Source organism: Gorilla gorilla, chromosome 17 (genome assembly GCF_029281585.2).
Source record: "Gorilla gorilla gorilla isolate KB3781 chromosome 17, NHGRI_mGorGor1-v2.1_pri, whole genome shotgun sequence".
NCBI classification, from domain to species: Eukaryota; Metazoa; Chordata; class Mammalia; order Primates; family Hominidae; genus Gorilla; species Gorilla gorilla.
In genome coordinates, this window is record NC_073241.2 from 108,272,181 (window position 1) to 108,277,737 (window position 5,557).

Consider the following 5,557-nt stretch of genomic DNA (forward strand, 5'->3'; position numbering starts at 1 on the left):
CTCTCAGAAACCAATTTGTTGTCACTTTTCATGGCCATTGGCCACAACCAAGGGCCTCTCAGGGTTCCCAATGATGGGAAATGACCTGGAAATGTAGGCACGTTGTGCCATGTCTCCAAGGTTCTGCAGGAGTTCCTAAGTGCTTTTTCTTGCTTCTGTTTGTTTAACTCTTTGCCTCAACATTAGCACTGGCTCTGGAGAAACTTTCCTTCTCTTCCCCTGAGAACAAATCACTTCAACCTTCTGAGGTTTCTGTTTTTGCCAAAATCCTCAATTCACATCCTCCTAGATAAGAACCCTGCTTGGAAAATCCTCCTGGCATCGACTCAATGGCCTTGAAACACCTTTTCCTTCTTCTGTTTGCCATGACAGCCAGGGGACACGGACAGCGTGGGCCACCAGAAAGCAGCCCTCTTTCCCTTGTGGGCACCCATTGAGTTTTGCACCAAGTCACACGTGATGTGAAGATACGGAAGGAGGAATCCAGCACGCCTTCAAGAAGACATCAGGGAAAGAAGCTTGGAGAACTCGCTCTCCTCTCTAGACCCATCCAACCTGGCCTACGTGGGTGAATTTCCCCTTGACCTTGGGTTTGCTGCATCGGGAGGTTATCCTAAAGAACACTAGACTTAGCGATTCTGCCAGAGGCTGCAGCTCACTCTCTATGTGAGCGGGAAAGAGGACACCAAAGGTAAAATCAACAGAGAAAGGAGAAGACCCAGCAAGGGAACTAATTTAAAAGAAAACCATAAGAAGCACCAGATACTCCCAAAAGGACTTAGCATCATTGTCTTACACCCTCTTCCCAAGAAGCTTCAAAAACGGGTGTTCCGTCTTCTCTGCTTGTCTTTGATTGTGTCACCTGACCCGAAAGAGCAAAGAAACATTTTCTACTTGATAAAACACCTGGTAAATATCAAGGGTTGGGGACACCAAAAGAAGAGTCGTTTCCCTGGGGATTGGTTTTGTAAACTCCTGATTCACATAAGGTCGTGGGAACTAAGATATGAGGTGATGGGCAGTGAGGGAGAGAGGCCGGCTGAGCAGCAAGGAAGACAGTGTGCGAACCGCATCAAGGGAACGCACGGTCCTCCTCAAGATTTGGAAAGGGAAATCTCAGCCCACCTATTTGCAGTTTCAATTTGAATAGCCCATGTATTCATATGTCAAAGGAAACGCAAGAAATTAAGAGCATCCCTGAAAAGATGTGGATCTCCCAACAGTAACATTATTCTTAGCCAGTTGCAGTGTTTCACGCATGTAACTTCAGCACTTTGGGAGGCCAAGGTGGGTGGATCACTTGAGGCCAGGAGTTCTAGACCAGCCTGGCTAACATGCTGAAACCCATCTCTACTAAAAAAATAAAATAAAATAAAATTATTTTTAAATACTTTCTCATCAAGGGAAAACTTTCTTCCAAAACTATATCTAATAAGACGGGAGGAAGGGATGGAGGGAATCGGGGTTATGCATTTAGAATTCTCTGGTTCTGACCCAGTGACACAGGCCTCAGGCTACATCTCCACCAGCTCCTAAATTCCGTATCCATCTGTGTGAAACAGACTCTCTTGCCTGGCAGGCTGCAGCAGCCGTGCCGACTCTCCAGCATCTCGAGCCATTTTCTAGGCAAACAGGCCCGCGACGATCTTTTTTTTTTTTTTTTTTTTTTTGGTTCAATCTGTTTCACCCTCTTGTCTGATATTTTCGAGGGTTTTTAATCACAACTCCAGTGGATTGATCAATGACAGATATGAGCAACAACTTTTCCATGCTAACAGTGCCGGAATTTTTATCTAAGATAATATTTCTCTCTTAAAAAGCCTCTGCACAGCTATGTATTAATTAAAATCTAAATACTAAATATTGATTGATGCGTTATCAGGCCACAGCAGTTGGGCCCTGCCACATTGATTTTTTGCTGTGATTTATTATCATATTTAAGAAAAATCATTTTGTGTGATTATACGAGGAAATGGACTCTAGCGAGGGTGTCATTCTTTTGTATCACTTTTGTTGTATGGAGGACGGACCAATCCCTCAATTGTGGCCGGGACTGCTGATACCCTTCAGCATCCGTCTCTGTGGCCTCCGCCGGCTAATGCTTTAAGCCTGCTTGGTCTTGTCATTAGGAATAATGGGCTTCAGGGTTGCCTCCTTAATCACAGCTGAGATTAACAGACGGATGAACTTAGGTTCTTAAAATTATCTAGTTATTACAAGTATTTCTGTTATCACATTAATAACATTGCTGCAGAGGATTTTTTTTCCTTTAATGACTCAAATTGAACCAAAACCCCAGAACAATGTCCAGGCTGGCCTAACATGGAGCCAGGAGTCAATCCATCTTTTATCTTAGTGCAGAAGTCATCACCGTCAAAGCACGAGTCTAGCTGTGAGGAAAAACAGAGAAACGCGTGTCTACATAAAACAGGCCAGCGCTCTATGCTAAGGACTATGCCTGAGTTGATGTGAGTCATTTATATGTGAACAACGTGCACCGTGAAGAGAAAGAAGATTTCTGATTACTTCAGATGCCATCATTTACATCATTCCCTGAAGTAATAATGAGGGGAGAGACGCAAATCTGACTGTGTGAAAATATTTGCACTTATAAATGCTAGATCAGAGGACTAACAAATAGAATCACTCCTAAGCCGTTTTGCATTATTGAGTCTAAACATTCCTTATATTTTATTTTCTTCTCATTTCTTTTGTATGTTCATTGTGAGAGCATAGATTTACTACTTTTGTATTATGTGGAATATGCCAAAATCATTCATTGGTTTTCCCACTTACCATGTCTTTCTTACATGGGAATAAAAATAAAGAAAACAACTATATTGTCTTTAACTTTGTATTTGGAGGGTTTTTTGTTTGTGTTTTGTTCTTTGTGAGGTCAATGATTCTTGAAGAAATGATGTGGAATTTCAGCAAGGAAGTCTCCCATGATCTTCAGTGAAGCTTGTCTCCCCCGTAGCCCTCTCTGGTGGTATGTAGGGAATTCGTGTTTGTAAGTGAACTGGCTTGTGCTTTATCGCTGGCTACTGTTGCTTTTATCACAAAAGCCAGCATTTTTGCTCATTTGGTCAAGGAATTCAAAGATCAGGCCAGTTCGAGTTTTCTAAAGGGATCATCACCATAAACACTGAGGAACTTAAGAAAAATTGGATGAGCTTTAAGAGCACATTTTAAAGAAAAGAAATTAGACCATTCCATTGTCATTAGATTAAAACAAATTTAAAATAGCTGTACTTTTTCTCTAATTTCCTAAAAGTTTAGCCATCTACTTTAAAAAGTAGAATCAAAGATGACCTTGGGAAGAGACTAAATTGGGAAAAATACATAAATACATGAATCTTGTACCTGCAGCTTGATCCTTGTCATTACTGATCAGTTTTCGGAGCGGATTTACAGAAAAAGAGGGAGAAGAGGGGAAAGAAAGGGAGGAGGAGGGAGGAGAAGGGGAGAGGAGGAGGGAGGAGGAGAGAAGAGGAAAAGGGAGGAAGAGGAGGATGGTGAAAGAGGAGGGAGGAGGGGGAGGGAGGAAGAGGGAAAGGGAAGGAGGAGGAAAAGGGAGGAAGAGGAGGGAGGAGGAGGAGGGAAGAGGGGGAGGGAGGAAGGAGGAGGGAGGAGGGGAGGGAGAGGGAGGGAGGAGGAAAAGGGAGGAGGATGGAGGAAGAAGAAGGAGGAGGAGGGAGGAGGGAGAAGGAGGAGAGAGGAAGAGGATGGAGGAAGGAGGAGGAGGGAGGAGGAGGGAGGAGGAGGGGGAGGAAGGAGGAGGGAAGAAGAGGACAGAGGAAGGAAGAGGGAAGAAGAGGATGCAGGAGGGAGGAGGAAGGAGGAGGAGGGAGGAAGAGAATGCAGGAGGGAGGAGGAGAAGAGAGGAAGAGGATGGAGGAGGGAGGAGGAGAAGAGAGGAGGAGGAGGAGCTGCAATTTCTCACAGTCAGACAGTCCTGTGTGCCAGGGACATGGTAGCATGTGTTACCCCACAGCAGCAGTGGCCACCACAGCTCCTCCTGTGTGCGAGTGTGGAGGACACAGAAGTGAACAAGTGTCACCCCTGCCCTGAGGTTGCTAGGGCCTGGTGAGAAGCGACCACCTGCAGACGCCGGGGGGCTGAGATGTACACCTGCTGCTGGGACACAGGTAGCCACAGAGGCAGGGGCGCTTCTATAAAGAATGAACGCCTGAGCTGACAGTGGAGGGACAGGCGCGAAGGAGACGGTGGGCAGAGAAGGGAGCTGGCCAGGCAAGGCAGCCAGCAGCACGGTGCGGCCGCAATGACGCCGAGAGGGTTTCGTCAGTCAGAGGATTGTGCATTTTATGGATGTCCAAAAAACGAATTCTGAATCAGGGTTCCTATATCAGAATGAGAGCCTGAAGCTAAATTTGTGAAAATTATTTTATAGGAAAAACACTAAACTCAGTGCCACCTATAAAAACCCTGTCTCCATCCCTTGCAGTATGAGGTTGAATTATGAAACAGAAAATAATAATAAATGCCTCCTCCACCACTCCTGTAATCTCCACGCACGCCGATGATGAAAAGACGACCGCGTGAAAGGGCAGATGGATGGGACCATTTCCTCTGTAACGGCTTTCAGTCTTTCTATTGTGCTTTTGCATCTCACTGAACAGCAACAGCAAAACCAGGCTAACCTCACTGCTGCATAACTCCCAGCCCAGTGTAGCATCTTAAACATGCAGTGCACTCACCAGTCCTCACACTGAAAACACATCCTGCTTTGCCTTATTCCTTACATTTAGGAAAATCCCATTGCAGAACTTTCTAAAATTATCTCTGGTAGAAAATAGGCTCTGGTTTTGCCCTAAATTTTCTCACTTGGTATGGGATGGGGATGAGAACTGAGAATTCTGGATCTATTTCGTCTGCCGGAGATCAATATTGTGATGATAAAACGCCGGTGCAGGTTGGAAGTCACACCCGAGGAGGAGCTGGGGTCTGCTGGCCTCGCTGGAAGAGAAGACAAAGGCCAGGGCTCAGGGCTCAAAAGAGCCGGGCTGAGAGAGAGGCAGCCACCATCCCGCACCAGCCTGGGTCTCCGAGCAATTGTCTGACATCCCAGAAGGAACCCTGACCTGGTCTTCGTTCTGCCCTGTGGAGCGTGTCTTGCTGCTGAGTGTCCTTGCAGCAGGCACCTGTAGTTTCTTATGGGAGGCACACCCTGAGCCCTAGCTGACCGTGGAGAAAGCAACGCAGGTGTGGGCCGGGGAAGTTAGCACAGAAATCCCATGTGATAGATCAGAACCACGACCCTTGCCATAGACGTCACTGTAATCATTGAGCTCTTTAGGTCAACTTTGGCACAGCAGCACATCATGATTTATTCATCACGTTTATAAAATTAATACAATCACACTAAACCAGTACATTTAACCTCTCCCTGTTCTAAGATAGCTATGGAAAGAATTAGCTACATAAACATGTGTTTCCTTCCATGCACGCCCTGCCAGGGCCCCGCGGCATCCTGTTACATGTCCCACTGTCACGTGGACACGCGGCTCACTGCAGGATGAGACAGCGCTACACGGAA